Raw genomic sequence first — 16,061 nt, 5'->3', positions numbered from 1 at the left:
GAGAATATGAAGAACCAAGGTAGACCAAGTCCACATGGTAGTCCAGATGGCAGACAATGTGCACCCATGAGCAAATTAGAGGCTGACACGTTGCAAATGTCTATAGACAAGCGAATGTCTATATTTTTTAAGTCAGCTTTGAACTTGAACTTTGAACTGGTTCAAAGTGGTTCAATCGTTCAAATTTCATTATCATCCCTCATTCCCATGGGTCCAGGATGAAGAGAGCAACAAGAGAGATAAAAGAAAAAAAGAAGTGTTTAAAAGCCGAATAGGTTCCTGAAGTTCTGAGGGTTGTCGCTATACTGCAATGAAAAGGTGCATAAAGGTTAATCCTTGCAACATAGAGACAAGCCATCAGTAGTCCCGATGGTTTCTATTATGTGGTGACGGTTAATGTAGGCAGCTAAATCAAATGGTCAGGTAACTGATAGCGTCCAGATAAACTCAGTGCGAAATGATGTGAAGTTATGTTTAGTTTGGCTACTCTTTTTTGAATATTTGGAAGAGTTTCTCTCTTAGTTAAGCCCCCTAATTTTCAGGAAAAGCTTAGAATTGATGACAACTGATCCATCTTGGAGCCAAAATTTTTGTGAACTTTTGTATAAGTGATTGTTTTAGAGGGGGGAGCTCTAGAATTGGTACCTATTCAGTAGTAGAGATATTTGCTCTTGTAACTCATTATTTTATGAATATTTTCAGATTTTCATGAGCATTATTCAGACTTTGTAATGAGAAATACTCCTTGTTTTCAATAAACAACTGAATCCTTCTCTTATTTTATGTGTTCTAAATGTTGTTGTGAATATTTTTGGATGAATTAGTTGTGATTATTATCAAATAATTCTTCATTTTATCTCTATTCCTTCAATGTTCAGTGCATGGATAAGCATACTATAGTGCAGATCAGTGTTTGAGTTATACTTTTTGGTAAATGAAGTTGTGGGAACTATCTTTGTTCTTGTTCACAAAAATATCAGAAAGATTGAACCTTTCACATGAGGCATTTATGCAAAGTATGCAATCTGGAGTTGTGAGTGTTTTAGTTTTCTTTATTGGATTCTTGTGAGTTCCATATCATTGCAAGTCATTTTCAATCATTGGTGGATCACCTAGCAGTAGTTAATTTTTAGTCTTATGCATATCCTTCTTCCCTTTTCTCATAATTTCAAGTCAGTATTAGGTGATCAAATAGGAAGCTGACCTATAATCCGAAGGTCTGCTCTCATAATAGGATACCCACAGCATGAGAGTAGTCCAATGTGTCAATGGATTGTAGGAATTTCAAGCTTGCATCGGGTGCAAATCCATGTGACAATAGTTTTTGGCATGCTCGATGGGACTGTTGGACTTTATAGTTCATAGAAGGCCACCGTATGTTGTCTTGGTGTGTGCTTTAGCAAATTATTTTTGACACCTGGTGACTCAAATCTTTGGTATTTTAGTAGTCCAACCTTCCTAGCTTATGAGAAAATACCAGACTAGGCAAAGTGCATCCTCAGTCAATCATACCCAGCTATCACCCCCAAAAAGGAGAGCTAGGGTAGTTAACAAAGTTCCAGATCCAACAGTTGGTGTGCTGCCTATTAATTCTAATTCTTACCCTTCTGTTACAGCTTATAACAATCCACTATTTGCAAGTTCTTCCAATCAGAATACACCAAATATGGCTCTTAATCATCCCCCTAGGGTTCATCCATTTGTGCCTCTTAATTAGGGTAGTCCTTTAAATTTGGTTCAACATGATGACATACTAGCTGCAACACTTAAGAGTTTGCCATTTTTCACTGGAGAGGACCAAACAACAGTTATTGAACATATTAGAGATGTGGCTTCCTTGTGTGGAGTGCATCATATTGTTGCAAAAAATGTTTCTTTGAGGCTTTTGGTAGCCTCTTTCAAAGGAAAGCCCTTCAGTGGTTCAAGGGCCTTCTTGTGAACTCAATAGCTACATGGGATGAGCTGGGACAACTTTTAAATCGGTATTTTGAAGACAAGTTAGATCATCTTTCATTGGTGGAGCATCTCACAACCATCAAAAGAGCTCCACATGAGCATATGATGGATTTCAACTGCTGGTTTCAAAGGACTTGAAATCAAATTCCAGCATCGGTAAAACCTTCCAATGATTATGCTTTTTTGTTTTACCTAAAAGCTTTGAATAGTGATATTGCACTCATGATACAGTCTATGGGGGGAAATACTTTACCAGTAGCATTTGATGTTGTTGTTAGGGCTAAGAATAGTCTTGTTCAAGCAGGGAAGATAGCACCTAGGCCTCCCATGCCAATTTTTGTTGATATACGGCCCATTATCCCTGTAGTTCCACCTGTTATAGTTGTTGTACCTTCATTTCCAGCATATAATGCTCAAGTTGAAGCTCAAGAGCATGTTGTACCTAGTCATTTGCACGAGATAATAAGTATTAAGGAGCAAAATGCTAACCTATAGAAGGTTGCAAAATTTTGGTAATGAGTTGGTTAATATCAAGAAAGCCCAAACTCAACCACCTTACCAAATTCCTTTCCAAGCTCCCTACCAGGCTTCATACCAGCCAAACTCTCAAGGTCAAAGAAGGAATTTTAACCAAAGGCCTTTTCAACAGTATAATCCTAATACACCTAGTTCCTCAAGGGATATTGTTCTAGTCTAGAACAACTTGGTAGCTAATTATGAGTGGTGTTTTCCTTGCAATCAGCCACATAACCAATCTACATGCTCTAATGGCATGTTAAATTAGGCATTGATGGTGCAAAATAGTGTTGTTGTTCCAATAAATCAGTCTCAGGAAGTTAATGAATATCAATCTTCGCCCATGAAACAAGGTAGTCCTGATGTTAATTTGATGAATCGGCAAGTGAGGAGTCCTGTGAGGTTAATTAGCCTCAAAATCAGTCATATATCCCTATAGCAGCCAACACAAGATCCAAGAAAAGGGTTGTCGACATGGGGTAGCAGACTGATAATAATAATAATAAGCATTTCTTAAGTACCCAAGCTCGGGTAGGGCCTTTCTCTGCTCAAAATATGCAGTTTCTTCAGAGATCACAGCCTCTGGTGACCAAAGATCAGCCAAAAAGCCAACCTCAGCCAACACAAGTGCAAAAGGACATTGTTGTTATTAAGGGACAGCAGATGGTTAGTATGACTGATTTTAATATTTTGGATCAGTTGAAGAAAACTCATGTTAGCATGTCAATATGGGATTCACTAGCTCTACCTGGGCAAAAAGATTTATTACATAATACTTTGTTTAACATTTCCTTGATTACCCAGCCATCTAATCAACAAGCTTCAAAGGTTGTTCTTACCAATAAGCCTCATCAGAAGAGTGAACAACAGTCTCAATAATCCAAGGTAAATAAACCACCTCCCTTTTAAGTCACTCTAATCATTGGCCAACACCTAGTGCATAACTACATGATAGATTCAGGTGCAAGTAGCTCAGTCATGCCCAAGTAGTTGGTTGACCAATTAGGATTGACTTATGAGCCATTGAAAAAGGGTGTAGTGCAGTTAAATGGGACTGATGTAAAACTATAGGAGTCATTAAAAATTTGAATCTAACACTCCATGCTTGCCCCAATTTTTCTATTCTGCAAGATGTTTATGTGTTAGACCTACCACCCTACTTTGCAATTTGCTTATCAAGAGACTTTATAGCCAAATTAGGGGGTTATTTGTCATCTGACTTGTCACATATGTTTTTTAGGACTAGGTATGGAACTAAAGTTACTATTAAATCAGAAGCTTTATCTAATGATCACATAGAACCCTATGTACCTAGTGCTATCAATGCCAATTTGACCATTCATGAGCAAGATGACCAACCCATTCCACATGATCCAAACACCCCTATTGATGACATTCCTGACATTATTCTGGATGAATGGGCAATTGAGAATCTTGAGGAAGATCCTTTTAAAAATATGGATGAGGTAAACCTTGGAGTCTATATGTTTCATGAACAACTTTCTACTATCCCAAATTTGATGAAGGATGTTGGACAACAAGATAATCGACATCAAAATGAGCTTTGGAAGCTCTATTTTGATGGGCCAAGAAGTAAGAATGGTGTTGGTGGTGGTTGCATGTTGATTTCCCCTATTGATGATAAAGATTATGTAGCTTTCAGGTTTTCTTTTAGCTGCACTAATAATACAACTGAGTATGAAGCCTTAATTCATGGTCTACAATGGGCAAAGAAGAGAGGAATCAATTGTTTGTAAGTTTATGGTGACAGTGAACTGGTTGTCAACCAAGTAAGAGGTCTCCATACCACTAAGAATGATCTTTTAAAGTCTTATAAACATAGGGTATGGGATCTTATTGAAGATTTCCAAGCTTTCAATTTGCTGTCTATTCTTAGAAATCTTAATAAGCATCCTGATAGACTTGCTGCAATAGGAGCACGGTATGATATTCCAAGTGATATCAGCAATATTAATGAGCATCAATATGTAAAAGTGATTTTTAGGTCTTCCATCCCTAATAATGTTCATCATTGAAATTTTTTTGATAGTGATTAGCAGATTATTAACTTTTTGAGGGAAGAGGCAGAGTTTTCAAATACCAACCAAGAGAAGCTCAAGCCATAGTATGATGATCAGGTCATACAGCTAAAAACAAACAAGCTACCTAAGGGTTTGGTCACATTGGAGTCAATTTTAAATGAGGATGATCAAGTGAGAAAAGAAAGATCCAGCTTGCGGATAAAGGAGGAACATTATGAAAATGTTGAGATTTTCAAGGATAAGTTGTTAAAGCTTGGAAAGGTGTGTACTTTAGAGGAAAGGCATACATTTGTTTTACTATGCCAAGAGTTTAGTGACATATTTGCCTGGCAATATTCTGATTTAAAAGGCTTTGACCCTAGTATTGCCCAACATACCATAGAGCTTAAGCCAAATGCTAAACCTGCGAGGCAAAAATAGAGGCGTCTTAATCCAAAGCCTGAGCCCCTTATGGTCAAAGAACTTAATAAATTCATTGAGAGCAACATCATTTTTCCTATTAAACACACCTCTTGGGTGTCAAACCTTGTCCCAGTTAGGAAAAAGAATGGTGAAATCAGGCTTTGTGTTGATTTCTGAGGTCTCAATAGAGCCTCATTGAAGGATAGATATCCCCTGCCCTCTATGGAGCAGATTCTGCAAGTTGTTGTAGGTTCTTAGAGTTTCTCATTGCTAGATGGTTTTTCAGGTTATAACCAAGTTTTAGCTAAGGAGGAAGATCAATTCAAAATAACCTTTACAACTAAATGGGGCACTATGGCCTATAAAAAGATGCCATTTGGTTTGTCAAATGCTGGTGCCACTTTTCAGCGTGCTATGGATATGGCATTTCATGGTTTGATGTATAAATTTGTACTTGTTTATTTGGATGATATCACTGTTTATTCCAAAAATTCAGTTGAACACCTAGCTCACCTAAATAAAAAATTTGAGAGGTGTAAAGAGTATGGTATATCTCTTAACCCAAAGAAATGTGTGTTTTTTGTTCATGAGGGTAAGCTTCTGGGCTATGTGGAGTCAAAAGAGGGTATTACTATTGATTCGGAGAGGGTAAGTTCTATTCTTTCCTTACCTCTACCAGCACACAAGAAGGGCTTGCAAAGCTTCTTGGGTAGGATTAATTTTGTTAGGAGGTTTATTCCAAATATTGCATAATTATTAAAACCTCTAACTTCTATGTTGAAAAAGGATATTCCTTTCAGCTGGTCTAAGGATGGGAGGAGGAGTTTTGAGCTTATAAAAGAGGCACTTGCAACTACTCCTACTTTCCTAAACCCAAATTTCTCGAAAGACTTTATTTTGTATGCTTATAGTAGTATTGACAACATCTTAGCTATGTTGGTTCAAGAAAATGAGCATGGTTTGGAGTAGCCTTTGGCCTTTTTCAATCAAGGCCTTAAGGATTATGAGGAGAAATATTCTTTTGTTGAAAAACATGTTCTTGTTGTTGTTAGGAGTTTGAAAAGTTTAAGTATATGTTGTCTAACAATAGGATTAAGTTGATGGTTGCTCACCCCTCAGTTAAAGAGCTTTTGCTCAGCAAAGACTTAAATGATAAGAGGGTTGGTTGGGTGACTAAGGTGATGGAATTTGATGTTGATATTAAGGTCACCAAACTGGTTAGAGGTAAGGGACTATGTGAGCAACTTGCTGATCACACAAACAATAGTGATGAGGATGAGGAGAAGGTTGTTTTAGCCCTCCAAGATGAAGCACAAGTAGTTGTTCATGTTCCTCCTACTAGCTGGGTACAAGAAATGACACATTTCTTGCTGACCGGTGAGTGTCCTCATGGATTGAGTAAGTCAAGAAGAAGGTATCATAGACTTTAGTCCATTCCCTATGTACTCTTGAATGGTTTTTGTTTAGAAAGGATTTTCATGGTGTATTGTTGAGATGCATAGATGCTGATCAGGTTGATAAGGTATTGCATGAGTTTCATGAAGGATCAACAGGAGGACACTTTTCAACAAGAGCTACGACTCTGAAAGTTATGAAAGGAGGCTATTATTGGCCTAATTTGTTTAGAGATTCACATTCCTGGGTTAGAAAGTGTAAAGAATGTGCCATGTTTGCAGGAAAATAGAGGTTGGTAGCGCTGCCATTGTATCCTATTCAGGTAGAACAACCCTTTATGAAGTGGGGTTTGGATTTCATTGGACTCATAAATCCACCTTCAAGTGTTGGCCACAAGTGGGTTCTCACAACCACTGATTATTTTACTAAGTGGACTAAGGCTGTAGCACTGAAGGAAGTAAATGAGACAGTTATTTTGAACTTTTATGATGAGTTGATAACTAGATTTGGTGTCCCTGAATCTATAGTTTCAGATAATGCTCTTGCTTTTGTAGGGAGCTGAATATCTGATTGGGTAGTAAAGAATGGTGTTTATCTCAACACCTCATCTAACTATTACCCTCAGGGAAATGGACAAGCTGAGTCCACAAATAAGAATCTGCTCAGAATCATCAAAAGGACCATGGAAGGAAATCAGTGAGCTTGGCATACCAAGCTTAAATCATCTTTATGGGCTGATAGAATCACACCAAAAAGGTCCACTGGAATGTCTCCATACATTCTTGTGTATGGGAAAGAGGCAAGGTTGCCTATTTCAATTGAGTTTCCAACCCTTGATCTATCTAACTAGCTGGATATGATTGAAGAAGAGCCTATGTCAGCAAGATTGGCTCAGCTAATTGAGCTAGAGGAAGTTTGAAACAAGGCAATGAGGCAAATTGAGCATCACCAAGCTCAAATGAAAAGATATTTTGATAAGAGGGCTGCTCCTAGAGTGTTCAAGGAAGGTGACATTGTCCTAAAATGGAATGAATTCAAGAGCAGGCCAGGTAGGCATACAAAGTTTGATGCTTTTTGGAGTGGACCTTATATGATTTCTGAGTGCAAGCAGCACAATGCCTTCTAGCTATCTAAGTTGGATGGTAAATTTGAACCAATCCCAGTTAATGGGATTCACATCAAGCATTTCTTTTGAGGTATGCCTAAAATTTGTATTTTTTTCAATTTTTTAAGTGGTAATAAGTGCTTTGCATAGTAGGTCAGTTTGTAGTTTTGTTTTCCCTAAGTGCCTAGAGCACAATTCTGAAGGAGTAGTAAGAGTCATAATGCTACAATCCACCAAAGCTATAGAAGAGAGGTGTCCATCATATGAAACAAGTAATATGTTTATCCCCTCTCACACACAAGGCATCTCCCTCATATAGCTTCAATAATTTGTTGTAATGTTTCAGAAGTGTTTTGTTGTTTTGTCCCATCCTAATCTGTCAGTACACATGCCTAATTCATGACAGTAAGGTGTTAAGATCACTACCATAAACCACACACCTATACTCCATAGATTTAGATAGGTTTTTGAGAGAAAAGAGATTTTTTGCAGTCATGTGTGATGTGTTGTTTCAGTTTTCTATCAGTCTTAGTGACTCTGTGCCCAATGGAATGCATAAGGTAGCTAGTCAAAACATTTAGCAGCCAAACATATGGCAGATTTTGCCAAAAATGTTACCTATTTTTGCTACAAGATCAATATGGCTCAGAAGGAGAAACAAGTGCTAAGTATGAAAAGAATACATGTTTTTGTCTAACTTGTTTTCTTCATGTGTAGACATAGGGAAAATACCCTTTTGTTCATTGAATTATAGCATGTGGGGTAAAATGTGGCTCCCAAGAGGGTTGAGCCCAACATGCTGAGGGAGATGGGTGTTTCTTTGCATTTTTTTGAATTTTCACCTTATCGACAAGACCTACCCTGATGACCTGATAAGAAGTGCAGAGCGCAGAATGTTGTCATCGGCTATTAGAAGGAGCTATCTCAAGTTATCCCAATTACCCAATGGAAAGGCCCAAGCGTAGACCATTTATCCCACATTGGCTGCAGGGAGGAGCATTTAAGTATTTAAAGGCAAAGTCCCACACATATTAAGTGTTAAAGCTTAAAGGCTTTTGGCTAGTTGCAACTCAGCGTTGGTGGGCCCCCGCATGCCCATGCATCTCAAAGTGGCCAAATTTTGCAGTAAAAGGGCAAATTAATAGGTGAGCAGGTTGCAAAGGATCTAATGGCCATTGCTATACCTCTATGCAAAAGTGCTCAAGTATTAATCTCTATGACTTAGCGACTAGTGAGGTGGCATCCAAGTGGAAGTTGAGGTGGCTCTCAGGTGGATCATGTGGAAAAACAAAGGTTGACACATGGTGACATTGTGGCATAAGAGAGAGTCGCTTAGAGAGACTAAAGACCGAGCAGATTCAGGTAGATCAATGGTGATCAAGAAAGATCTGACGGCTATCGCTATGTCGCGATGAGAAGATAATTGCCAAATACTCCCCTTGACTTGGCAACAAAGGATGTGTCGAAAAGGGAAAGTTAAAGATCAAGTAGATCATTGAGATCCAATGACAGATCAAGGAAGATCGGACGGTGGAGTGACATTTCAGGGCTGTCCCTGACTATTGCTATACCACGGTTGTGAAGTGCCCGGAATGAATACCCTCGTGACAGGTGGTAGGTCAGGTGGTGCCAAGGTGGACTCTGAGCATATCACATGGTGACACATGGTGAAACACCTTGCGATAGGTGGAATGTCATCAAAGTGAATGTTGAAAAAACCTTGGCTGCAATAGATCTCTAAATGGTTTCATCGAATGCATCAGTTTCATCGAAATAATAGGTATTGATGAAACTGTAGTTTCGATGAGACATGAAAATTGTTCGCCGAGGGAGGTAGTTTGGCCAAAAGAATGATGTCGAACAAACCAAAGTAAAAAAATGGGTCTAGTGGCAGATGAGGCCATGCTCAGGTGGAAAATTGGAGATTAACATGTGGCATGGATGGATTAAGATGTTAAAGATCGAGCAGTTTGAGGACAGATCAACGACTATCGCTATACCGCATGATGAAGATGCTCACCGGTTATCTCATGCGGCTTGGTGACTAGCGAGGTGGAAGTTGAGGTGGTCATCTAGGTGGGCTCAGAACGAATAAGGATGTGACACGTGGTAGAGAGAAGATGAAGAACCAAGGAAGACCAAGTCTAGATGGCAGACAAAGTGGACCCATGAGCAAATCAGAGGCTGACACGTGGCAAAAGTCTACAGACAAGCGGATGTCTATATTTTTTAAGTCAACTTTAAAATTGAACTTTGAACTGGTTCAAAGTGGTTCAATGGTTCAAATTTCATTATCGTCGCTTGTTCCCATTGGCCTAGGATGAAGAGAGCAACAGGAGAGATAAAAGCAAAAAAGTAGAGTGGTTAAAAGCTTAACAGGTTCTTGAAGATCCGAGGGTTGTCGCTATATCGTAATGAAAAGGTGCATAAAGGTTAATCCTTGTGACATAGCAACACACCGTCAACAGTCCTGACGGTTTCTGTTATGTGTTGATGGTTAATGTAGGTGGCTAAATCAAATGGTCAGGTAACCAGTAGCATCCAGATGAACTCAGCATGAAATGACGTGAAGTTGTGTTCATTTTGGCTACTCCTTTTTGCAGTTTTGGAAGAGTTTCTCTGTCAGTTAAGCCCCCTGATTTTGAGGAAAAGCTTAGAATTGATGACAACTGATCCATCTTGGAGCCAAAAATTCATTTTGAATTTTTGCAAGCTTTTGTATAAGTGATTGTTTTTTACTTTTTTTTAGAGGGGGGAGTTCTAGAGTTGGTACCTATTCAGTAGTAGAGATATTTGCTCTTGTAACTCATTTTTTTTATGAATATTTTCAGATTTTCATGAGCATTTCAGACTTTGTTATGAGAAATACTCCTTGTTTTCAATAAACAACTGAATTCTTCTCTTATTTTCTATGTTGTAAATATTGTTGTGAATATTTTTGGATGAATTAGTTGTGATTATTATCAAATAATTCTTCATTTTATCTCAATTCCTTCATTGTTCAGTGCATGGTTAAGCATATTATATTGCAGATCAGTGTTTGAGTTATACTTTTTGGTAAATGAAGTTGTGGGAACTATCTTTGTTCTCCTTCACAAAAATATCAGAAAGACTGAACCTTTCACATGAGGCGTTTATGCAAAGTATGCAATTTGGAGTTGTGAGTGTTTTAGTTTTCTTTATTGGATTCTTGTGAGTTCCTTATCATTGCAAGTCATTTTCAATAATTGGTGGATCGCCTAGCAGTAGTTAATTTTCAGTCTTATGCATATCCTTCTTCACTTTTCTCAGAATTTCAAGTTAGTATTAGGTGATCAAATAGGAATCTGGCCTATAATCCGGAGGTCTTCTCTCATAATAGGATACCCATAGCCTGAGAGTAGTCCAATGTGTCACTGGATTGTAGGAATTTCAAGCTTTCATCAGGTGCAAATCTATGTGACAACAGAAGCAAAGGTAGATCTTGAAGGAGAACTTATGAGTGTTCTTGATGAACTTAGCAGAGTAAGAAAATAATATAAGATGTTCAAGAATGTTGCTATTGTGGAACAAAACCGGCTATTCAAATGTCTTGAATAATTTGAGAAATGTATCTCAAAGTTGAATACTCAGCTAGAAGACATCAAGGAGTGAAGGTGTAAATATCTGGCATCTGAGCTAGAGGCAAAGGATAAAGAGTATCTAAAACTAAAAGGAGAAATGGATTATCTCTGAGATGACCTTCAGAAATGTCAGGATGAGCTCAAGGTGAGGATCCAGTTTATTGGCAGTAGTGATTCCTTGAATAAGACGTTGAAGAAAAAAAAACATTCCAGGGATACCAGAGGATTAGGATGTGCTGTCAGTGAATGATCCATAAGCAAGGACGTCTCCCACAAGGACATTCAGTTTGTCTCCTCTAATGGAGATAACAAAGGACAAACCTTCATTGCTCAAAATAATCCTGGGAAGAAGGTTGATCTAACCCCAACTGGTGAAGACATGAGAATGAAAACTGGTGCTACAAGGAGAAAAAATGTCGATCCAAAGGGTAAAGGAAAGATGAGAGAAGGTAGCTTCACCAGAAGAAAGAACTTGAGAAGAGGACAACCTAGAAGATCTCCATCTAGTAGAAGAAAGAGAAATGTTGTTTCCCACAAGACAAAGTAGGTGTGGGGAAAGAAGGGATCATATGGAAAAACTGTAGAGAGTGGACAATCCTATATCCACCCCCAGAGAAGCAAAAATGGAGATGCCAAGCTAGTAAGATCTCCTCATGCATGGCAAAACAAGTTTGTAAGTTATAAATATTCCTTCCCCAATTACTTATTTGCATGCAAAGTAAATGGCCATAGGGAAGATGAATGCAGAATGAGGTCTAGGAATAGACAAAATATTTTTTCTAGAAATAACAATTTAATTTGTCAAAGATGCAATGGTTTTGGCCATAGATGTCATGAATGCAGAAAGAAGAGATATTAGTCACATGACAGTCAGTGTAGAAGATATTATCTATATGGAAGTGGTTATAGAGCATATTAGAATCAAAGTGATGCCTGGAACAAAAGGAGATGTGTTCCTGTAAGATGAAGAGGTCCACTGGCACCGATAGCTAGTTATGACAACATGATCAGAGGAAGGAGATCAAACTGGTTTGACAGAAAGTCCTCCAAACATGTGTTTGGTATGAACACAGTCTGCTTCTTCAGCAGTTCTTTTGGTCATGCTACAAAATCTAGTAGAGAAAGGAGCAATCAGTAGAAGAAGGTAAGACCTACTCCCAAGACTGCTAATAAGATGAAAAGGGAGATCAAGCAGGTGTGGAGGAAGATGGAAGATAATAGAATCATGGATCGACACTATGCATTCAATGCACAGGTGATATCTCCTAAGGCTTAAAGGAGATGCAAGACTTAGGGGGGGTAACACATTGATCATATCATTCACCCCCTTAGTGGAAATGGACGAATGGAAGGACAAGTTGTTGTCGATATAAAGAAGAAGATGAGATGAAAATGTGTGTAGTTATTGCCCTGACTACACATCTATAGATGAGTGATGGATTATTGCCACAAGTGTCAAATGAATGGCTTAAATTGTATTTGGGATCAGAGGCACTTGACACAAGAAGACAAGAGTTAGAGGAAGGTGCTCTGGTGGAGATGATGATCTGGTATAAGAAACCAATATGTGTAGTATACAACTAGTATAGATATTGATCGATATTTGCAGGTTATGTAAGTAAATGAGTTTCAAGATCATTGTAGTAACTCCACTAGCATGGATTGAGGTGATTATGTCTCAGGGTATATTGGAAAAGACTTGAATGACATGTTTTGGCCCAGTAGTTGATCATATATGCATGCATCTTTTTGGGCCAACCAACTTGATTTTTGGCATGATAGTGATGTGGTATGGCATTGTGGTCTTATAAGATCATGTCATAAGTTGTGATGGATATAATGGAGATAACAGATCATCAATTGATCACATATGCACAACTCAATTGGTATAAGGTGCAAATTGGAGCTTTGGTTTAGAACCTGATAGGAAAAGATGACCTGAGATCTATGGCTCAGGGGGAGTTTACAGCAATATATTCTAATTGGTATTAGACATGCTGGACACAAGGGGAGCTTAGGTATCTATGTTGTACTACTGGCCATCATTTGAAAGGAATAGTTGTGTTTCCCATTGGGAGATAGATCTGTAAAGGAAGCAAAAAAGTCCTCAAACAATTGGTTGTGAACAAAGAGGGAGAGTTACATGCATAGGAGGAGAACATACATTTGGTATCGGATAATACACAAGTGACATCAAATTGATATCAGTGTCAGTCTCAACACTTGGTATCAACTAATTGGGGTTAGAATAACTATCTGCATATCAAAAGGAGAGAAGATGCAGTCTGGCCGAAATGTAAGTAGAATTCATTGATACATGTTCCTACAAGTGGTATTAGTCTTGTCTATGCAATTGATGTCTGGTTTGTATATATATTTGGTAGCTGAGAAATTGGTGTTAGTTAGTGTCTAAGCCCTCTATCTCAAGTGTTGCTAATTGAGAGGACGTAGAGTATGATAGTCAAAGGAGGAGAAGCAATCGATAGAGAAAAGGGAGAGAAACTTTACCAGTGCCCTTTCCATTGTTGCCAAAGGGGGAGAGAGATAATTTGTAGTATGTCGAATACTACATGTGTTGACATCAATGCCAAAGGGGGAGATTGTTGGCATTGTGTTGTCATTGATTTCAATTGGTATATCATGGAAACTGATATGGGAGATTGAAGTGTACTGTTGTCATTGATGTCAACTAAAAATGATGTCATTAATGTCAACTAATGTAGCATGTTACCAAAATATCTTGTCATTGGTAAGGAAGAGAATGTCATCCAACATAGTGGTTATTGGAGTCATCGGTACACAAGTTAGTGTTGGCTTGTGTTGGCTTGTGTTGAAGACATAAGGACTAGAGACCGATAAGTGATATGTTGGCAGTGCATTATTGCCAACCGACACACTTGTGACCAACAAGCAAGGAGGATCCAATGAAGAAGTACATAACTGATATGCAGTTGGATGTTAATCAACAAAACTCCCATCAGATGAAGATGCTATCATAGGATACTGATATGATTGACAGGTTTTGGACTACTACAAGTTAGTAAGGTAGACAAAGGGGATGTCTACCGGGTTATGTGCTATATTAATGATGTATCTACTCAATGTTAGCTCAGGCATATTGGTGCAATATCGGAAGTAGATGACAAGGATCCACTCACACCAGTAAGTGATAATGCTCTAGGATAAGTCAGAGATATTAAAGGAAGATGATTGAAGGCTCACACTAGATGAACCAGTAAAACACAAAGATGCCTCAGGTGCATTAAATAAAAGATATGCACCGGATCAACTAGAGTTGACAAGTCGAGCCATCGGGACAACAAAGGAAGAGTAAATAAGTGATGGGTTTGTCACTTTGACAAACTGGTTGAGATGACGTCGAGGTTGATGAAGAAGGCAAGGTTGAGCAATTGTAGACAGAGAGTGCAATTGGAATGCATATGTAGACAGATGGAGACTATTGAAGATTGATGACATCGTGTAATCAAGGTGGTTACCGATAAGTATGTCCATCGGTAAAGCTGACAAAGTGACAAGTGAAGAGATCTTGTTTTATGAAGATGAGCATGTTGTGGATTGGTATGTCTAGTGACTGATTAAGGTGTTCCATAGATAGAAAAACAAAGTACAAACTTGAAGGTTGACCAGTTAGGGTATAACCGGTAGGGTTAGAAAATCGATAGATGAACTCGGTTGTATATTGGTTGGTGACATAGTCGAAACTGACATAGTAACTAAGATGAGGTGCATGCTGACAATGATGACACAGAGGAGACAAGTCTCATGCATGTTGTGGTTAGTGAAGTGTGGGTCGGTGAGATAGTTTCCAACTAAGTCTGCATTTATGGTCAACCCCAAAAATCATGGGTGTGTTGAAGGGGTTTGTGTCTCAAGATCAAACGAATAGAGGAGAACCAGGATGCACTAATTGAGTAGATCCGAGTAGGTGAAGGAAAACACATCATGCATGATAATCGACAAAACACAAGGCTGACATATCAGGATGCAAGTTGTCATGTTTGTTAAATATAGAAAATATGTTATGGAAGCACCGTGTTTGGTGGTGATAGGTGATTGGTTGCAGGTTGACTATCTCTAAAAAAAAATCTGATCCAATTTGATATGCCTCGTGGTTGATGAAGGAACCCTAGAGCGCTATAAGTTTGAATGTCGATTTTAGCTAGAATGCATAGTATAAATATGCAGATCGAAGACCAGATCTATTGCTACTGAACAAGAGAGTGAAGTTGATGAAGGGAGTGAAGCCAAAGAGCTAATTAGTCAAGTGGCCATCGACAATCACAAAGGAGACTGAGTGTGTGGGAGAGAACTGGTAAGAAGAGCTAAACCGACAAAGGTAAGGCTAACTGATAGACTATCAAAGAGTTTTACAATGGGGTGAACTGGTAGTGTTAGAACTGGTAAGAAGGAAGCACTAAGAGAACTGACAAGAGTGTTAGAGAAGATAAGACACAACAATGATCGAGCAGAGGAGAGATCAGAACTAACAAAGAATAGAGTACCAGTAGAGAAGAGGTAGAGGCTGTAAGGTTGCAGCAGAGAGGAAAGAAGAATAGAGAAACGTGAGCATAGAATCAATAGAGAACGGAGAAGAGGAAGACCGGTTTAGAAGAGTAGAACTGGCAAAGTAAGTTGAGTGTGAGAGGTTACCGAATTCATTTGTAACCAAGATATTACCTTTGTATTGATATATATCATTGTAATCACTGAGTTGGAGCTCCGTCCAGGGGTTGGTGCTCCTTAGGTTGGTGCCCTAAAATCAGGGGTTGGTGCTCCTTGGGTTGGTTCCCTAAAGGGGGCTGGTGCCCTAAATGTTGTAACCATTGTTTATTGTGAGGCTATATTGGAGAAGTAGACTCCAACAAAATTTCTCATTGAGGTTTTTCCCATGTTGGGTTTTCCTCGTATATTTGGTGTTGTGTGATATGCCCTTTTGTGTGTTCTTGCATCTTGATGTCCTATCTCACTAGGTATGTTTACTTTGTGTTAGATCTAATAATCGGTATACACACATAGGATTAA

This window comes from Cryptomeria japonica, chromosome 7, assembly GCF_030272615.1.
Source record: "Cryptomeria japonica chromosome 7, Sugi_1.0, whole genome shotgun sequence".
Classification (NCBI taxonomy): Eukaryota; Viridiplantae; Streptophyta; class Pinopsida; order Cupressales; family Cupressaceae; genus Cryptomeria; species Cryptomeria japonica.
This window is presented reverse-complemented; position numbering follows the sequence as displayed.